Raw genomic sequence first — 21,615 nt, 5'->3', positions numbered from 1 at the left:
ACCAATAAAAAAGCATCCCTTACATGATATTACGTGCAATAACAACTGTTATCTTTTCCCGTTGTGATTTCACAAAGATATAACACATCTCAAATGACCATGACAAAAAGTATGTATTCCTGTCACATAAACATGATGTGAGTAATAATCGTTTAAAAAAAAAATCACAACCAAAAGATAAACAAAGATACATGTCGTGTTCTCAATTTTTTTTAATTTTCCAAAAACAAAGGAGTCGGGTTCATCGAGCCTATATCTTCTCTAGTGTGCCATTTATTAAATCAAAATACAATTACCTATAAAATTAATATTTAACTGGATTATAGTTCTATTCTTATATGTATTAGCTATGTATACTATCATTCATCACACTTTGAAAACACAAGTTTCAACAATCATAAATCATAATCACAACATAAGAAATAAACAACCATAAGACATGAATGTCAACATCATCATACCTTAGAATCCTCGGTATCATCTACATATGGGACGTTGATAAGACATTCAAGACCCAAAAGCAAAGTAGATGTATTCTCTTTACTGGATCCCAGAATTCAAATGTGAACCTGCATAAAAAGAATGGTATCACCACACCAATAAAGATGTTAACAGACTTGAACACCAATCAAGCAAACTGAAAAACTATGAGCAAGAAACATAGGAAGAGGTGCTAGACAGATGTGGAAAAAAAACTAATTATCATGACAATTTAGCATTTAACAATGTGGGTCCATTCTCAAACATGTCACACGCAAGATATTGTACACATACACAAAGCATAAAAACTCCCAAAACTAGGTCACCTTATTTCACCTGAACCCATGACATTTCATGAATATATACTTGCAACATACAATCACAGACAGACATAAAGTTGAGAAAACAAACCTGCCTTGCAAAATGAGATGAAGAACAGTGCCAAATTCTGCATGATACCCTAAACAAGGGGGAAAATTTGTCAGAGATGCTTCCCAAGTAACTTAGCAGTATGTTCGGATTCAATTTTGCCATAATACAGGGACTTACTTGTTCCTAACTTGAACCATATGAATATGCCTCAAGAATATTGGTAGTGTTCCCAAACTGAAGGGCTACCACCTGTGAGCACAAAAAAGACAGATACACGCACATAGAAACACATACAATATACAGCACACAATGTCTCAACGGCAAACAAAGGCACACAGCACAGAGTACAGACACGGAGCACACAGAAATGAGCACGTGGATCAGCAAACACAGGCACAAGCACAGGGACATAAACTAAGTTGTTGATATAAGAAAAAATAGGACAGAAAACATAGGAATAAAACATAACCTGAACTCCAGGGTGCGTCTCATGCAAAATCTAAAAAAACTTATTCACAACAGCTTTTAGAAATGTCCAATGAGCTCTTAAAAACCAAGGATATTGTCCCACAACATACCTGCCAACAGAAACAATGGCATATTATTAAACAGAGGTATAACATCATTTAACATCGAGCAAACCAATACAAAAACATCCCTTATATGATATTACGTGCAATAACAACTTTGTTATCTTTTCCCGTTGTGATTTCACAGAGATATAACACATCTCAAATGACCATGACAAAAAGTATGTATTCCTGCCACATAAACATGATGTGAGTAATAATCGTTTCAAAAAAAAATCACAACCAAAAGATAAACAAAGACACATGTCGTGTTCACAATTTTTTTTAATTTTCCAAAAACAAAGGAGTCGGGTTCTTCGGGCCTATATCTTCTCTAGTGTGCCTTTTATTAAAACAAAATACAATTACCTATAAAATTAATATCTAACTGGATTATAGTTCTATTTTTATATGTATTAGCTACGTATACTATCATTCATCACACTTTGAAAACACAAGTTTCAACAATCATAAATCATAATCACAACATACGAAATAGACAACCATAAGACATGAATGTCAACATCATCATACCTTAAAATCCTCGGTATCATCTTCATATGGGACGTTGATAAGACATTCAAGACCCAAAAGCAAAGTAGATGTATTCTCTTTACTGGATCCCAGAATTCAAATGTGAACCTGCATAAAAAGAATGGTATCACCACACCAATAAAGATGTTAACAGACTTGAACACCAATCAAGCAAACTGAAAAACTATGAGCAAGAAACATAGGAAGAGGTGCTAGACAGATGTGGAAAAAAAACTAATTATCATGACAATTTAGCATTTAACAATGTGGGTCCATTCTCAAACATGTCACACGCAAGATATTGTACACATACACAAAGCATAAAAAATCCCAAAACTAGGTCACCTTATTTCACCTGAACCCATGACATTTCATGAATATATACTTGCAACATACAATCACAGATAGACATAAAGTTGAGAAAACAAACCTGCCTTGCAAAATGAGATGAAGAACAGTGCCAAATTCTGCATGATACCCTAAACAAGGGGGAAAATTTGTCAGAGATGCTTCACAAGTAACTTAGCAGTATGTCCGGATTCAATTTTGCCATAATACAGGGACTTACTTGTTCCTAACTTGAACCATATGAATATGCCTCAAGAATATTGGTAGTGTTCCCAAACTGAAGGGCTACCACCTGTGAACACAAAAAAGACAGATACACGCACATAGAAACACATACAATATACAGAACACAATGTCTCAATGGCAAACAAAGGCACACAGCACAGAGTACAGACACGGAGCACACAGAAATGAGCACGTGGAGCAAACAAACACAGGCACACGCACAGCGACATAAACTAAGTTGTTGATATAAGAAAAAGTAGGACAGAAAACATAGGAAGAAAACATAACCTGAACTCTAGGGTGCGTCTCATGCAAAAACTAAAGAAACTTATTCACAACAGCTTTTAGAAACGTCCAATGAGCTCTTAAAAACCAAGGATACTGTCCCACAACATACCTGCCAACAGAAACAATGGCATATTATTAAACAGAGGTATAACATCATTTAACATCGAGCAAACCAATACAAAAACATCCCTTACATGATATTACGTGCAATAACAACTTTGTTATCTTTTCCCGTTGTGATTTCACAGAGATATAACACATCTCAAATGACCATGAGAAAAAGTATGTATTCCTGCCACATAAACATGATGTGAGTAATAATCGTTTCAAAAAAAAATCACAACCAAAAGATAAACAAAGATACAAGTCGTGTTCTCAATTTTTTTTAATTTTCCAAAAACAAAGGAGTCGGGTTCTTCGGGCCTATATCTTCTCTAGTGTGCCTTTTATTAAAACAAAATACAATTACCTATAAAATTAATATTTAACTGGATTATAGTTCTATTTTTATATGTATTAGGTATGTATACTATCATTCATCACACTTTGAAAACACAAGTTTCAACAATCATAAATCATAATCACAACATAAGAAATAGACAACCATAAGACATGAATGTCAGCATCATCATACCTTAAAATCCTCGATATCATCTACATAAGGGACGTTGATAAGACAATCAAGGCCCAAAAGCAAAGCAAATGCATTCTCTTTACTGGATTTCAGAATTCAAAAGTTAACCTGCATAAAAAGAGTGGTATCACCACACCAATAAAGATGTTAACGGGCATGAACACTAATCAAGCAAACTGAAAAACTACGAGTAAGAAATAGAGGAAGAGGTGTTAGACAGATGTGAAAAAAAAACTAATTATCATGACAATTTAGCATATAACAATGTGGGTCCATTCTCAAACATGCCACACGCATGATATTGTACACATACCCAAAGCATAAAAAATCCAAAAACAAGGTCACCATATTTCACCTGAACCTATGACATTTCATGAATATATACTTGCAACATACAATCACAGATAGACATAAAGTTGAGAAAACAAACCTGCCTTGAAAATGAGATGAACAACAGTGCCAAATTCTGCATGATACCCTAAACAAGGGGGAAAATTTGTCAGAGATGCTTCACAAGTAACTTAGTAGTATGTCCGGATTCAATTTTGCCATAATACAGGGACTTACTTGTTCCTAACTTGAACCATATGAATATGCCTCAAGAATATTGGTAGTGTTCCCAAACTGAAGGGCTACCACCTGTGAACACAAAAAAGACAGATACACGCACATAGAAACACACACAATATACAACACACAATGTCTCAATGGCAAACAAAGGCACACAGCACAGAGTACAGACACGGAGCACACAGAAATGAGCACGTGGAGCACACAAACACAGGCACACGCACAGGGACATAAATTAAGTTGTTGATATAAGAAAAAGTAGGACAGAAAACATAAGAATAAAACATAACTTGAACTCCAGGGTGCGTCTCATGCAAAAAGTAAAGAAACTTATTCACAACAGCTTTTACAAATGTCCAATGAGCACTTAACAACCGAGGATACTGTCCCACAACATACCTGCCAACAGAAGCAACGACATATTATTAAACAGACATATAACATCATTTAACATCAAGCAAACCAATAAAAAAGCATCCCTTACATGATATTACGTGCAATAACAACTTTGTTATCTTTTCCCGTTGTGATTTCACAAAGATATAACACATCTCAAATGACCATGACAAAAAGTATGTATTCCTGTCACATAAACATGATGTGAGTAATAATCGTTTCAAAAAAAAATCACAACCAAAAGATAAACAAAGATACATGTCGTGTTCTCAATTTTTTTTAATTTTCCAAAAACAAAGGAGTCGGGTTCATCGAGCCTATATCTTCTCTAGTGTGCCATTTATTAAATCAAAATACAATTACCTATAAAATTAATATTTAACTGGATTATAGTTCTATTCTTATATGTATTAGCTATGTATACTATCATTCATCACACTTTGAAAACACAAGTTTCAACAATCATAAATCATAATCACAACATAAGAAATAAACAACCATAAGACATGAATGTCAACATCATCATACCTTAGAATCCTCGGTATCATCTACATATGGGACGTTGATAAGACATTCAAGACCCAAAAGCAAAGTAGATGTATTCTCTTTACTGGATCCCAGAATTCAAATGTGAACCTGCATAAAAAGAATGGTATCACCACACCAATAAAGATGTTAACAGACTTGAACAACAATCAAGCAAACTGAAAAACTATGAGCAAGAAACATAAGAAGAGGTGCTAGACAGATGTGAAAAAAAAACTAATTATCATGACAATTTAGCATATACCAATGTGGGTACATTCTCAAACATGTCACACGCATGATATTATACACATACACAAAGCATAAAAAATCCCAAAACTAGGTCACCTTATTTCACCTGAACCCATGACATTTCATGAATATATACTTGCAACATACAATCACAGATAGACATAAAGTTGAGAAAACAAACCTGCCTTGCAAAATGAGATGAAGAACAGTGCCAAATTCTGCATGATACCCTAAACAAGGGGAAAAATTTGTCAGAGATGTTTCACAAGTAACTTAGCAGTATGTCCGGATTCAATTTTGCCATAATACAAGGACTTACTTGTTCCTAACTTGAACCATATGAATATGCCTCAAGAATATTGGTAGTGTTCCCAAACTGAAGGGCTACCACCTGTGAACACAAAAAAGACAGATACACGCACATAGAAACACATATAATATACAGCACACAATGTCTCAAGGGCAAACAAAGGCACACAGCACAGAGTACAGACACGGAGCACACAGAAATGAGCACGTAGAGCACACAAACATAGGCACACGCACAGGGACATAAACTAAGTTGTTGATATAAGAGAAAGTAGGACAAAAAACATAGGAAGAAAACATAACCTGAACTCCAAGGTGCGTCTCATGCAAAAACTAAAGAAACTTATTCACAACAGCTTTCAGAAATGTCCAATGAGCTCTTAAAAACCAAGGATACTGTCCCACAACATACCTGCCAACAGAAACAATGGCATATTATTAAACCGAGGTATAACATCATTTAACATCGAGCAAACCAATACAAAAACATCTCTTACATTATATTACGTGCAATAACAACTTTGTTATCTTTTCCCGTTGTGATTTCACAGAGATATAACACATCTCAAATGACCATGACAAAAAGTGTGTATTCCTGCCACATAAACATGATGTGAGTAATAATTGTTTCAAAAAAAAATCACAACCAAAAGATAAACAAAGATACATGTCGTGTTCACAATTTTTTTTAATTTTCCAAAAACAAAGGAGTCGGGTTCTTCGGGCCTATATCTTCTCTAGTGTGCCTTTTATTAAAACAAAATACAATTACCAATAAAATTAATATCTAACTGGATTATAGTTCTATTTTTATATGTATTAGGTATGTATACTATCATTCATCACACTTTGAAAACACAAGTTTCAACAATCATAAATCATAATCACAACATAAGAAATAGACAACCATAAGACATGAATGTCAGCATCATCATACCGTAAAATCCTCGATATCATCTACATATGGGACATTGATAAGACAATCAAGGCCCAAAAGCAAAGCCGATGTATTCTCTTTACTGGATTTCAGAATTCAAAAGTTAACCTGCATAAAAAGAATGGTATCACCACACCAATAAAGATGTTAACGGGCATGAACACTAATCAAACAAACTGAAAAACTATGAGCAAGAAACAGAGGAAGAGGTGCTAGACAGATGTGGAAAAAAAATTAATTATCATGACAATTTAGCATATAACAATGTGGGTCCATTCTCAAACATGCCACACGCATGATATTGTACACATACACAAAGCATAAAAATTCCAAAAACAAGGTCACCTTATTTCACCTGAACCCATGACATTTCATGAATATATACTTGCAACATACAATCATAGATAGACATAAAGTTGAGAAAACAAACCTGCCTTGCAAAATGAGATGAAGAACAATGCCAAATTCTGCATGATACCCTAGACAAGGGGGAAAATTTGTCACAGATGCTTCACAAGTAACTTAGCAGTATGTCCGGATTCAATTTTGCCATAATACAGGGACTTACTTGTTCCTAACTTGAACCATATGAATATGCCTCAAGAATATTGGTAGTGTTCCCAAACTGAAGGGCTACCACCTGTGAACACAAAAAAGACAGATACACGCACATAGAAACACATACAATATACAGCACACAATGTCTCAATGGCAAACAAAGGCACACAGCACAGAGTACAGACACGGAGCACACAGAAATGAGCACGTGGAGCACACAAACACAGGCACACGCACAGCGACATAAACTAAGTTGTTGATATAAGAAAAAGTAGGACAGAAAACATAGGAAGAAAACATAACCTGAACTCTAGGGTGCGTCTCATGCAAAAACTAAAGAAACTTATTCACAACAGCTTTTAGAAACGTCCAATGAGCTCTTAAAAACCAAGGATACTGTCCCACAACATACCTGCCAACAGAAACAATGGCATATTATTAAACAGAGGTATAACATCATTTAACATCGAGCAAACCAATACAAAAACATCCCTTACATGATATTACGTGCAATAACAACTTTGTTATCTTTTCCCGTTGTGATTTCACAGAGATATAACACATCTCAAATGACCATGACAAAAAGTATGTATTCCTGCCACATAAACATGATGTGAGTAATAATCGTTTCAAAAAAAAATCACAACCAAAAGATAAACAAAGATACATATCATGTTCTCAATTTTTTTTAATTTTCCAAAAAAAAGGAGTCGGGTTCTTCCAGCCTATATCTTCTCTAGTGTGCCATTTATTAAAACTAAAGACAATTACCTATAAAATTAATATTTAACTGGATTATAGTTCTATTCTTATATGTATTAGCTATGTATAATATCATTCATCACACTTTGAAAGCACAAGTTTCAACAATCATAAATCATAATCACAACATAAGAAATAGACAACCATAAGACATGAATGTCAGCATCATCATACCTTAAAATCCTCGATATCATCTACATATGGGACGTTGATAAGACAATTAAAAACCAAGGATACTGTCCCACAACATACCTGCCAAAAGAAACAATGGCATATTATTAAACAGAGGTATAACATCATTTAACATCGAGCAAACCAATACAAAAACATCCCTTACATGATATTACGTGCAATAACAACTTTGTTATCTTTTCCCGTTGTGATTTCACAGAGATATAACACATCTCAAATGACCATGACAAAAAGTATGTATTCTTGCCACATAAACATGATGTGAGTAATAATCGTTTCAAAAAAAAATCACAACCAAAAGATAAACAAAGATACATGTCGTGTTCTCAATTTTTTTTAATTTTCCAAAAACAAAGGAGTCGGGTTCTTCGGGCCTATATCTTCTCTAGTGTGCCATTTATTAAAACAAAATACAATTGCCTATAAAATTAATATTTAACTAGATTATAGTTCTATTCTTATATGTATTAGCTATGTATAATATCATTCATCACACTTTGAAAACACAAGTTTCAACAATCATAAATCATAATTACAACATAAGAAATAGACAACCATAAGACATGAATGTCAACATCATCATACCTTAAAATCCTCGGTATCATCTACATATGGGACAAAGTAGATGTATTCTCTTTACTGGATCCCAAAATTCAAATGTGAACCTGCATAAAAAGAATGGTATCACCACACCAATAAAGATGTTAACAGACTTGAACACCAATCAAGAAAACTGAAAAACTATGAGCAAGAAACATAGGAAGAGGTGTTAGACAGATGTGGAAAAAAAACTAATTATCATGACAATTTAGCATATAACAATGTGGGTCCATTCTCAAACATGTCACACGCATGATATTGTACACATACACAAAGCATAAAAAATCCCAAAATTAGGTCACCTTATTTCACCTGAACCCATGACATTTCATGAATATATACTTGCAACATACAATCACAGATAGACATGAAGTTGAGAAAACAAACCTGCCTTGCAAAATGAGATGAAGAACAGTGCCAAATTCTGCATGATACCCTAAACAAGGGGGAAAATTTGTCAGAGATGCTTCACAAGTAACTTAGCAGTATGTCCAGATTCAATTTTGCCATAATACAGGGACTTACTTGTTCCTAACTTGAACCATATGAATATGCCTCAAGAATATTGGTAGTGTTCCCAAACTGAAGGGCTACCACCTGTGAACACAAAAAAGACAGATACACGCACATAGAAACACATACAATATACAGCACACAATGTCTCAAGGGCAAACAAAGGCACACAGCACAGAGTACAGACACGGAGCACACAGAAATGAGCACGTAGAGCACACAAACATAGGCACACGCACAGGGACATAAACTAAGTTGTTGATATAAGAAAAAGTAGGACAGAAAACATAGGAAGAAAACATAACCTGAACTCCAAGGTGCGTCTCATGCAAAAACTAAAAAAACTTATTCACAATAGCTTTTAGAAATGTCCAATGAGCTTTTAAAAACCAAGGATACTGTCCCACAACATACCTGCCAACAGAAACAATGGCATATTATTAAACAGAGGTATAACATCATTTAACATCGAGCAAACCAATACAAAAAACATCTCTTACATGATATTACGTGCAATAACAACTTTGTTATCTTTTCCCGTTGTGATTTCACAGAGATATAACACATCTCAAATGACCATGACAAAAAGTATGTATTCCTGCCACATAAACATGATGTGAGTAATAATCATTTCAAAAAAAAAAAATAACAACCAAAAGATAAACAAAGATACATGTCGTGTTCACAATTTTTTTTAATTTTCCAAAAACAAAGGAGTCGAGTTCTTCGGGCCTATATCTTCTCTAGTGTGCCTTTTATTAAAAAAAAAATACAATTACCTATAAATTTAATATTTAACTGGATTATAGTTCTATTCTTATATGTATTAGCTATGTATACTATCATTCATCACACTTTGAAAACACAAGTTTCAACAATCATAAATCATAATCACAACATAAGAAATAGACAACCATAAGACATGAATGTCAGCATCATCATACCTTAAAATCCTCGATATCATTTACATATGGGTCGTTGATAAGACAATCAAGGCCCAAAAGCAAAGCAGATGTATTCTCTTTACTGGATTTCAGAACACTAATCAAGCAAACTGAAAAACTATGAGCAAGAAACAGAGGAAGAGGTGCTAGACAGATGTGGAAAAAAAACTAATTATCATGACAATTTAGCATATAACAATGTGGGTCCATTCTCAAACATGCCACACGCATGATATTGTACACATACACAAAGCATAAAAAATCCAAAAAACAAGGTCACCTTATTTCACCTGAACCCATGACATTTCATGAATATATACTTGCAACATACAATCACAGATAGACATAAAGTTGAGGAAACAAACCTGCCTTGCAAAATGAGATGAAGAACAGTGCCAAATTCTGCATGATACCCTAAACAAGGGGGAAAATTGGTCAGAGATGCTTCACAAGTAACTTAGCAGTATGTCCGGATTCAATTTTGCCATAACACAGGGACTTACTTGTTCCTAAGTTGAACCATATGAATATGCCCACAAGTAACTTAGCACACAATGTCTCAATGGCAAACAAAGGCACACAGCACAGAGTACAGACACGGAGCACACAGAAATGAGCACGTGGAGCACAAAAACACAGGCACACGCACAGGGACATAAACTAAGTTGTTGATATAAGAAAAAGTAGGACAGAAAACATAGGAAGAAAACATAACCTGAACTCTAGGGTGCGTCTCATGCAAAAACTAAAGAAACTTATTCACAACAGCTTTTAGAAATGTCCAATGAGCTCTTAAAAACCAAGGATACTGTCCCACAACATACCTGCCAACAGAAACAATAGCATATTATTAAACAGAGGTATAACATCATTTAACATCGAGCAAACCAATACAAACACATCTCTTACATGATATTACGTGCAATAACAACTTTGTTATCTTTTCCCGTTGTGATTTCACAGAGATATAACACATCTCAAATGACCATGACAAAAAGCATATATTCCTGCCACATAAACATGATGTGAGTAATAATCGTTTCAAAAAAAATCACAACCAAAAGATAAACAAAGATACATGTCGTGTTCTCAATTTTTTTTAATTTTCCAAAAACAAAGGAGTCGGGTTCTTCGGGCCTATATCTTCTCTAGTGTGCCATTTATTAAAACAAAATACAATTACCTATAAAATTAATATTTAACTGGATTATAGTTCTATTCTTATATGTATTAACTATGTATACTATCATTCATCACACTTTGAAAACACAAGTTTCAACAATCATAAATCATAATCACAACATAAGAAATAGACAACCATAAGACATGAATGTCATCATCATCATACCTTAAAATCCTCGGTATCATCTTCATATGGGACGTCGATAAGACATTCAAGACCCAAAAGCAAAGTAGATGTATTCCCTTTACTGGATCCCAGAATTCAAATGTGAACCTGCATAAAAAGAATGGTATCACCACACCAATACCACACCAATAAAGATGTTAACAGACTTGAACACCAATCAAGCAAACTGAAAAATTATGAGCAAGAAACATAGGAAGAGGTGTTAGACAGATGTGGAAAAAAAAACTAATTATCATGACAATTTAGCATATAACAATGTGGGTCCATTCTCAAACATGTCACACGCATGATATTGGACACATACACAAAGAATAAAAAATCCCAAAACTAGGTCACCTTATTTCACCTGAACCCATGACATTTCATGAATATATACTTCCAACATACAATCACAGATAGACATAAAGTTGAGGAAACAAACCTGCCTTGCAAAATGAGATGAATAACAGTGCCAAATTCTGCATGATACCCTAAACAAGGGGGAAAATTTGTCAGAGATGCTTCACAAGTAACTTAGCAGTATGTCCAGATTCAATTTTGCCATAATACAGGGACTTACTTGTAACTAACTTGAACCATATGAATATGTCTCAAGAATATTGGTAGTGTTCCCAAACTGAAGGGCTACCACCTGTGAACACAAAAAAGACAGATACACGCACATAGAAACACATACAATATACAGCACACAATGTCTCAAGGGCAAACAAAGGCACACAACACAGAGTACAGACACGGAGCACACAGAAATGAGCACGTAGAGCACACAAACATAGGCACACGCACAGTGACATAAACTAAGTTGTTGATATAAGAAAAAGTAGGACAGAAAACATAGGAAGAAAACATAACCTGAACTCCAAGGTGCGTCTCATGCAAAAAACTAAAGAAACTTATTCACAATAGCTTTTAGAAATGTCCAATAAGCTCTTAAAAACCAAGGATACTGTCCCACAACATACCTGCCAACAGAAACAATGGCATATTATTAAACAGAGGTATAACATCATTTAACATCGAGCAAACCAATACAAAAACATCTCTTACATGATATTACGTGCAATAACAACTTTGTTATCTTTTCCCGTTGTGATTTCACAAAGATATAACACATCTCAAATGACCATGACAAAAAGTATGTATTCCTGCCACATAAACATGATGGGAGTAATAATCATGTCAAAAAAAAAATCACAACCAAAAGATAAACAAAGATACATGTCGTGTTCACAATTTTTTTTAATTTTCCAAAAACAAAGGAGTCGAGTTCTTCGGGCCTATATCTTCTCTAGTGTGCCTTTTATTAAAACAAAATACAATTACCTATAAAATTAATATCTAACAGGGTTATAGTTCTATTTTTATATGTATTAGCTATGTATACTATCATTCATCACACTTTGAAAACACAAGTTTCAACAATCATAAATCATAATGACAACTTAAGAAATAGACAACCATAAGACATGAATGTCAACATCATCATACCTTAAAATCCTCGATATCATCTACATATGGGACGTTGATAAGACAATCAAGGCCCAAAAGCAAAGCAGATGTATTCTCTTTACTGGATTTCAGAATTCAAAAGTTAACCTGCATAAAAAGAATGGTATCACCACACCAATAAAGATGTTAACGGGCATGAACACTAATCAAGCAAACTGAAAAACTATGAGCAAGAAACAGAGGAAGAGGTGCTAGACAGATGTGGAAAAAAAACTAATTATCATGACAATTTAGCATATAACAATGTGGGTCCATTCTCAAACATGCCACACGCATGATATTGTACACATACACAAAGCATAAAAAATCCCAAAACTAGGTCACCTTATTTCACCTGAACCCATGACATTTCATGAATATATACTTGCAACATACAATCACAGATAGACATAAAGTTGAGGAAACAAACCTGCCTTGCAAAATGAGATGAAGAACAGTGCCAAATTCTGCATGATACCCTAAACAAGGGGGAAACTTTGTCAGAGATGCTTCACAAGTAACTTAGCAGCATGTCCACATTCAATTTTGGCATAATACAGGGACTTACTTGTTCCTAACTTGAACCATATGAATATGCCTCAAGAATATTGGTAGTGTTCCCAAACTAAAGGGCTACCACCTGTGAACACAAAAAAGACAGATACACGCACATAGAAACACATACAATATACAGCACACAATGTCTCAAGGGCAAACAAAGGCACACAACACAGAGTACAGACACGGAGCACACAGAAATGAGCACGTAGAGCACACAAACATAGGCACACGCACAGGGACATAAACTAAGTTGTTGATATAAGAAAAAGTAGGACAGAAAACATAGGAAGAAAACATAACCTGAACTCCAGGGTGCGTCTCATGCAAAAACTAAAGAAACTTATTCACAATAGCTTTTAGAAATGTCCAATGAGCTCTTAAAAACCAACGATACTATCCCACAACATACCTGCCAACAGAAACAATGGCATATTATTAAACAGAGGTATAACATCATTTAACATCGAGCAAACCAATACAAAAACATTTCTTACATGATATTACATGCAATAACAACTTTGTTATCTTTTCCCGTTGTGATTTCACAGAGATATAACACATCTCAAATGACCATGACAAAAAGTATGTATTCCTGCCACATAAACATGATGTGAGTAATAATCGTTTCAAAAAAAAATCACAACCAAAAGATAAACAAAGATACATGTCGTGTTCACAATTTTTTTTAATTTTCCAAAAACAAAGGAGTCGGGTTCTTCGGGCCTATATCTTCTCTAGTGTGCCTTTTATTAAAACAAAATACAATTACCTATAAAATTAATATCTAACTGGATTATAGTTCTATTTTTATGTGTATTAGCTATGTATACTATCATTCATCACACTTTGAAAACACAAGTTTTAACAATCATAAATCATAATCACAACATAAGAAATAGACAACCATAAGACATGAATGTCAGCATCATCATACCTTAAAATCCTCGATATCATCTACATATGGGACGTTGATAAGACAATCAAGGCCCAAAAGCAAAGCAGATGTATTCTCTTTATTGGATTTCAGAATTCAAAAGTTAACCTGCATAAAAAGAATGGTATCACCACACCAATAAAGATGTTAACGGGCATGAACACTAATCAAGCAAACTGAAAAACTATGAGCAAGAAATAGAGGAAGAGGTGCTAGACAGATGTGGAAAAAAATCTAATTATCATGACAATTTAGCATATAACAATGTGGGTCCATTCTCAAACATGCCACACGCATGATATTGTACACATACACAAAGCATAAAAAATCCAAAAACAAGGTCACCTTATTTCACCTGAACCCATGACATTTCATGAATATATACTTGCAACATACAATAATAGATAGACATAAAGTTGAGGAAACAAACCTGCCTTGCAAAATGAGGTGAAGAACAGTGCCAAATTCTGCATGATACCCTAAGCAAGGGGGAAACTTTTTAAGAGATGCTTCACAAGTAACTTAGCAGTATGTCCAGATTCAATTTTGCCATAATACAGGGACTTACTTGTTCCTAACTTGAACCATATGAATATGCCTCAAGAATATTGGTAGTGTTCCCAAACTGAAGGGCTACCACCTGTGCACACAAAAAAGACAGATACACGCACATAGAAACACATACAATATACAACACACAATGTCTCAATGGCAAACAAAGGCACACAGCACAGTGTACAGACACGGAGCACACAGAAATGAGCACGTGGAGCACACAAACACCGGCACACGCACAGGGACATAAACTAAGTTGTTGATATAAGAAAAAGTAGGACAGAAAACATAGGAATAAAACGTAACCTGAACTCCAGGGTGCGTCTCATGCAAAAACTAAAGAAACTTATTCACAACAGCTTTTAGAAACGTCCAATGAGCTCTTAAAAACCAAGGATATTGTCCCACAACATACCTGCCAACAGAAACAATGGCATATTATTAAACAGAGGTATAACATCATTTCACATCGAGCAAACCAATACAAAAACATCCCTTACATGATATTACGTGCAATAACAACTTTGTTATCTTTTCCCGTTGAGATTTCACAGAGATATAACACATCTCAAATGACCATGACAAAAAGTATGTATTCTTGCCACATAAACATGATGAGAGTAATAATCGTTTCAAAAAAAAATCACAACCAAAAGATAAACAAAGATACATGTCGTGTTCTCAATTTTTTTTAATTTTCCAAAAACAAAGGAGTCGGGTTCTTCGAGCCTATATCTTCTCTAGTGTGCCATTTATTAAAACAAAATACAATTACCTATAAAATTAATATTTAACTGGATTATAGTTCTATTCTTATATGTATTAGCTATGTATAATATCATTCATCACACTTTGAAAACACAAGTTTCAACAATCATAAATCATAATCACAACATAAGAAATAGACAACCATAAGACATGAATGTCAGCATCATCATACCTTAAAATCCTCGATATCATCTACATATAGGAAGTTGATAAGACAATTAAAAACCAAGGATACTGTCCCACAACATACCTGCCAACAGAAATAATGGCATATTATTAAACAGAGGTATAAAATCATTTAACATCGAGCAAACCAATACAAAAACATCCCTTACATGATATTACGTGCAATAACAACTTTGTTATCTTTTCCCGTTGTGATTTCACAGAGATATAACACATCTCAAATGACCATGACAAAAAGTATGTATTCTTGCCACATAAACATGATGTGAGTAATAATCGTTTTAAAAAAAAATCACAACCAAAAGATAAACAAAGATACATGTCGTGTTCTCAATTTTTTTTAATTTTCCAAAAACAAAGGAGTCGGGTTCTTCGGGCCTATATCTTCTCTAGTGTGCCATTTATTAAAACAAAATACAATTACCTATAAAATTAATATTTAACTGGATTATAGTTCTATTCTTATATGTATTAGCTATGTATACTATCATTCATCACACTTTGAAAACACATGTTTCAACAATCATAAATCATAATCACAACTTAAGAAATAGACAACCATAAGACATGAATGTCATCATCATCATACCTTAAAATCCTCGGTATCATCTTCATATGGGACGTTGATAAGACATTCAAGACCCAAAAGCAAAGTAGATGTATTCTCTTTACTGGATCCCAGAATTCAAATGTGAACCTGCATAAAAAGAATGGTATCACCACACCAATAAAGATGTTAACAGACTTGAACACCAATCAAGCAAACTGAAAAACTATGAGCAAGAAACATAGGAAGAGGTGTTAGACAGATGTGGAAAAAAAACTAATTATCATGACAATTTAGCATATAACAATGTGGGTCCATTCTCAAACATGTCACGCATGATATTGTACACATACACAGAATAAAAAATCCCAAAACTAGGTCACCTTATTTCACCTGAACCCATGACATTTCATGAATTTATACTTGCAACATACAATCACAGATAGACATAAAGTTGAGGAAACAAACCTGCCTTGCAAAATGAGATGAAGAACATTGCCAAATTCTGCATGATACCCTAAACAAGGGGGAAAATTTGTGAGAGATGTTTCACAAGTAACTTAGCAGTATGTCCGGATTCAATTTTGCCATAATACAGGGACTTACTTGTTCCTAACTTGAACCATATGAATATGCCTCAAGAATATTGGTAGTGTTCCCAAACTGAAGGGCTACCACCTGTGAACACAAAAAAGACAGATACACGCACATAGAAACACATACAATATACAGCACACAATGTCTCAATGGCAAACAAAGGCACACAGCACAGAGTACAGACACGGAGCACACAGAAATGAGCACGTGGAGCACACAAACACCGGCACACGCACAGGGACATAAACTAAGTTGTTGATATAAGAAAAAGTAGGACAGAAAACATAGGAATAAAACGTAACCTGAACTCCAGGGTGCGTCTCATGCAAAAACTAAAGAAACTTATTCACAACAGCTTTTAGAAACGTCCAATGAGCTCTTAAAAACCAAGGATACTGTCCCACAACATACCTGCCAACAGAAACAATGGCATATTATTAAACAGAGGTATAACATCATTTAACATCGAGCAAACCAATACAAAAACATCCCTTACATGATATTACGTGCAATAACAACTTTTTTATCTTTTCCCGTTGTGATTTCACAGAGATATAACACATCTCAAATGACCATGACAAAAAGTATGTATTCCTGCCACATAAACATGATGTGAGTAATAATCGTTTCAAAAAAAAATCACAACCAAAAGATAAATAAAGATACATGTCATGTTCTCAATTTTTTTTAATTTTCCAAAAACAAAGGAGTCGGGTTCTTCGGGCCTATATCTTCTCTAGTGTGCCATTTATTAAAACAAAATACAATTACCTATAAAATTAATATTTAACTGGATTATAGTTCTATACTTATATGTATTAGCTATGTATAATATCATTCATCACACTTTGAAAACACAAGTTTCAACAATCATAAATCATAATCACAACATAATAAATAGACAACCATAAGACATGAATGTCAGCATCATCATACCTTAAAATCCTCGATATTATCAACATATGGGACGTTGATATCAAGGCCCAAAAGCAAAGCAGATGTATTCTCTTTACTAGATTTCAGAATTCAAAAGTTAACCTGCATAAAAAGAATGGTATCACCACACAAATAAAGATGTTAACGGGCATGAACACTAATCAAGCAAGCTGAAAAACTATGAGCAAGAAACAGAGGAAGAGGTGCTAGACAGATATGGAAAAAAAACTAATTATCATGACAATTTAGCATATAACAATGTGGGTCCATTCTCTAACATGCCACACGCATGATATTGTACACATACACAAAGCATAAAAAATCCAATAACAAGGTCACCTTATTTCACCTGAACCCATGACATTTCATGAATATATACTTGCAACATACAATCACAGATAGACATAAAGTTGAGGAAACAAACCTGCCTTGCAAAACGAGATGAAGAACAGTGTCAAATTCTGCATGATACCCTAAACAAGGGGGAAACTTTGTCAGAGATGCTTCACAAGTAACTTAGCAGCATGTCCAGATTCAATTTTGCCATAATACAGGGACTTACTTGTTCCTAACTTGAACCATATGAATATGCCTCAAGAATATTGGTAGTGTTCCCAAACTAAAGGGCTACCACCTGTGAACACAAAAAAGACAGATACACGCACATAGAAACACATACAATATACAGCACACAATGTCTCAAGGGCAAACAAAGGCACACAACACAGAGTACAGACACGGAGCACACAGAAATGAGCACGTAGAGCACACAAACATAGGCACACGCACAGGGACATAAACTAAGTTGTTGATATAAGAAAAAGTAGGACAGAAAACATAGGAAGAAAACATAACCTGAACTCCAGGGTGCGTCTCATGCAAAAACTAAAGAAACTTATTCACAATAGCTTTTAGAAATGTCCAATGAGCTCTTAAAAACCAAGGATACTGTCCCACAACATACCTGCCAACAGAAACAATGGCATATTATTAAACAGAGGTATAACATCATTTAACATCGAGCAAACCAATACAAAAACATTTCTTACATGATATTACATGCAATAACAACTTTGTTATCTTTTCCCGTTGTGATTTCACAGAGATATAACACATCTCAAATGACCATGACAAAAAGTATGTATTCCTGCCACATAAACATGATGTGAGTAATAATCGTTTCAAAAAAAAATCACAACCAAAAGATAAACAAAGATACATGTCGTGATCACAATTTTTTTTAATTTTCTAAAAACAAAGGAGTCGGGTTCTTCGGGCCTATATCTTCTCTAGTGTGCCTTTTATTAAAACAAAATACAATTACCTATAAAATTAATATCTAACTGGATTATAGTTCTATTTTTATGTGTATTAGCTATGTATACTATCATTCATCACACTTTGAAAACACAAGTTTTAACAATCATAAATCATAATCACAACATAAGAAATAGACAACCATAAGACATGAATGTCAGCATCATCATACCTTAAAATCCTCGATATCATCTACATATGGGACGTTGATAAGACAATCAAAAGCAAAGCAGATGTATTCTCTTTACTGGATTTCAGAATTCAAAAGTTAACCTGCATAAAAAGAATGGTATCACCACACCAATAAAGATGTTAACGGGCATGAACACTAATCAAGCAAACTGAAAAACTATGAGCAAGAAACAGAGGAAGAGGTGCTAGACAGATGTGGAAAAAAATCTAATTATCATGACAATTTAGCATATAACAATGTGGGTCCATTCTCAAACATGCCACACGCATGATATTGTACACATACACAAAGCATAAAAAATCCAAAAACAAGGTCACCTTATTTCACCTGAACCCATGACATTTCATGAATATATACTTGCAACATACAATCATAGATAGACATAAAGTTGAGGAAACAAACCTGCCTTGCAAAATGAGATGAAGAACAGTGCCAAATTCTGCATGATACCTTAAACAAGGGGGAAAATTTTTAAGAGATGCTTCACAAGTAACTTAGCAGTATGTCCAGATTCAATTTTGCCATAATACAGGGACTTACTTGTTCCTAACTTGAACCATATGAATATGCCTCAAGAATATTGGTAGTGTTCCCAAACTGAAGGGCTACCACCTGTGCACACAAAAAAGACAGATACACGCACATAGAAACACATACAATATACAACACACAATGTCTCAATCGCAAACAAAGGCACACAGCACAGAGTACAGACACGGAGCACACAGAAATGAGCACGTGGAGCACACAGAAATGAGCACGTGGAGCACACAAACACCGGCACACGCACAGGGACATAAACTAAGTTGTTGATATAAGAAAAAGTAGGACAGAAAACATAGGAATAAAACGTAACCTGAACTCCAGGGTGCGTCTCATGCAAAAACTAAAGAAACTTATTCACAACAGCTTTTAGAAACGTCCAATGAGCTCTTAAAAACCAAGGATACTGTCCCACAACATACCTGCCAACAAAAACAATGGCATATTATTAAACAGAGGTATAACATCATTTCACATCGAGCAAACCAATACAAAAACATCCCTTACATGATATTACGTGCAATAACAACTTTGTTATCTTTTCCCGTTGTGATTTCACAGAGATATAACACATCTCAAATGACCATGACAAAAAGTATGTATTCCTGCCACATAAACATGATGTGAGTAATAATCGTTTAAAAAAAAAATCACAATCAAAAGATAAACAAAGATACATGTCGTGTTCACAATTTTTTTTTAATTTTCCAAAAACAAAGGAGTCGGGTTCTTCGGGCCTATATCTTCTCTAGTGTACCTTTTATTAAAACAAAATACAATTACCTATAAAATTAATATCTAACAGGATTATAGTTCTATTTTTATATGTATTAGCGATGTATACTATCATTCATCACACTTTGAAAACACAAGTTTCAACAATCATAAATCATAATCACAACATAAGAAATAGACAACCATAAGACATGAATGTCAGCATCATCATACCTTAAAATCCTCGATATCATCTACATATGGGACGTTGATAAGACAATCAAAAGCAAAGCAGATGTATTCTCTTTACTGGATTTCAGAATTCAAAAGTTAACCTGCATAAAAAGAATGGTATCACCACCCCAATAAAAATGTTAACGGGCATGAACACTAATCAAGCAAACTGAAAAACTATGAGCAAGAAACAGAGGAAGAAGTGCTAGACAGATGTGGAAAAAAAACTAATTATCATGACAATTTAGCATATAACAATGTGGGACCATTCTCAAACATGCCACACGCATGATATTGTACACATACACAAAGCATACAAAATCCAAAAACAAGGTCACCTTATTTCACCTGAACCCATGACATTTCAGGAATATATACTTGCAACATACAATCACAGATAGACATAAAGCGGAGGAAACAAACCTGCCTTGCAAAATGAGATGAAGAACAGTGCCAAATTCTGCATGATACCCTAAACAAGGGGGAAACTTTGTCAGAGATGCTTCACAAGTAACTTAGCAATATGTCCGGATTCAATTTTGCCATAATACAGGGACTTACTTGTTCCTAACTTGAACCATATGAATATGCCTCAAGAATATTGGTAGTGTTCCCAAACTGAAGGGCTACCACCTGTGAACACAAAAAAGACAGATACACGCATA

General features: G+C 34.4%; 1 protein-coding gene and 2 long non-coding RNA genes across 3 annotated transcripts in view; all 3 read right to left on the bottom strand.

Annotated features, from left to right (window-relative positions):
* Positions 1 to 5,313, bottom strand: part of LOC109799474 (cation/H(+) antiporter 15) — a 39,861-nt gene extending 34,548 nt beyond the window's left edge. Inside the window, exons 1-11 of the mRNA XM_083068942.1 lie at positions 4,945 to 5,313; positions 4,505 to 4,602; positions 4,018 to 4,419; positions 3,881 to 3,928; positions 3,451 to 3,558; positions 2,524 to 3,108; positions 2,386 to 2,434; positions 1,956 to 2,063; positions 1,030 to 1,613; positions 462 to 940; positions 24 to 119 (exon numbers count right to left, since the gene is read on the bottom strand). The gene's annotated coding sequence lies outside the window, so the exon portion shown is untranslated. The remainder of the gene's footprint in view (positions 1 to 23; positions 120 to 461; positions 941 to 1,029; positions 1,614 to 1,955; positions 2,064 to 2,385; positions 2,435 to 2,523; positions 3,109 to 3,450; positions 3,559 to 3,880; positions 3,929 to 4,017; positions 4,420 to 4,504; positions 4,603 to 4,944) is intronic.
* Positions 5,314 to 5,371: 58 nt separating this feature from the next.
* Positions 5,372 to 19,912, bottom strand: LOC145954527 (uncharacterized). The gene is made up of 16 exons (XR_014431766.1): positions 19,862 to 19,912; positions 16,459 to 16,566; positions 15,856 to 15,933; positions 14,929 to 15,330; positions 13,921 to 14,839; positions 13,434 to 13,835; positions 11,937 to 13,344; positions 11,799 to 11,847; positions 11,357 to 11,464; positions 9,077 to 11,015; positions 8,537 to 8,987; positions 7,008 to 8,011; positions 6,440 to 6,918; positions 6,000 to 6,097; positions 5,513 to 5,914; positions 5,372 to 5,423 (listed from the first exon to the last, which is right to left on the bottom strand). It is a non-coding gene; the product is annotated as an uncharacterized LOC145954527 (long non-coding RNA).
* On the bottom strand, positions 16,614 to 18,986 carry LOC145954528 (uncharacterized). The gene is made up of 4 exons (XR_014431767.1): positions 18,512 to 18,986; positions 17,950 to 18,422; positions 17,023 to 17,607; positions 16,614 to 16,933 (listed from the first exon to the last, which is right to left on the bottom strand). It is a non-coding gene; the product is annotated as an uncharacterized LOC145954528 (long non-coding RNA).
* Positions 19,913 to 21,615: the final 1,703 nt, after the last annotated feature.

This window comes from Cajanus cajan, chromosome 2 (genome assembly GCF_000230855.2).
Source record: "Cajanus cajan strain Asha chromosome 2, NIPB_CcT2T_4, whole genome shotgun sequence".
Taxonomy (NCBI): domain Eukaryota; kingdom Viridiplantae; phylum Streptophyta; class Magnoliopsida; order Fabales; family Fabaceae; genus Cajanus; species Cajanus cajan.
The sequence above is the reverse complement of the archived record's forward strand: the minus strand, read 5'-3'. Positions and strand labels throughout refer to the sequence as shown.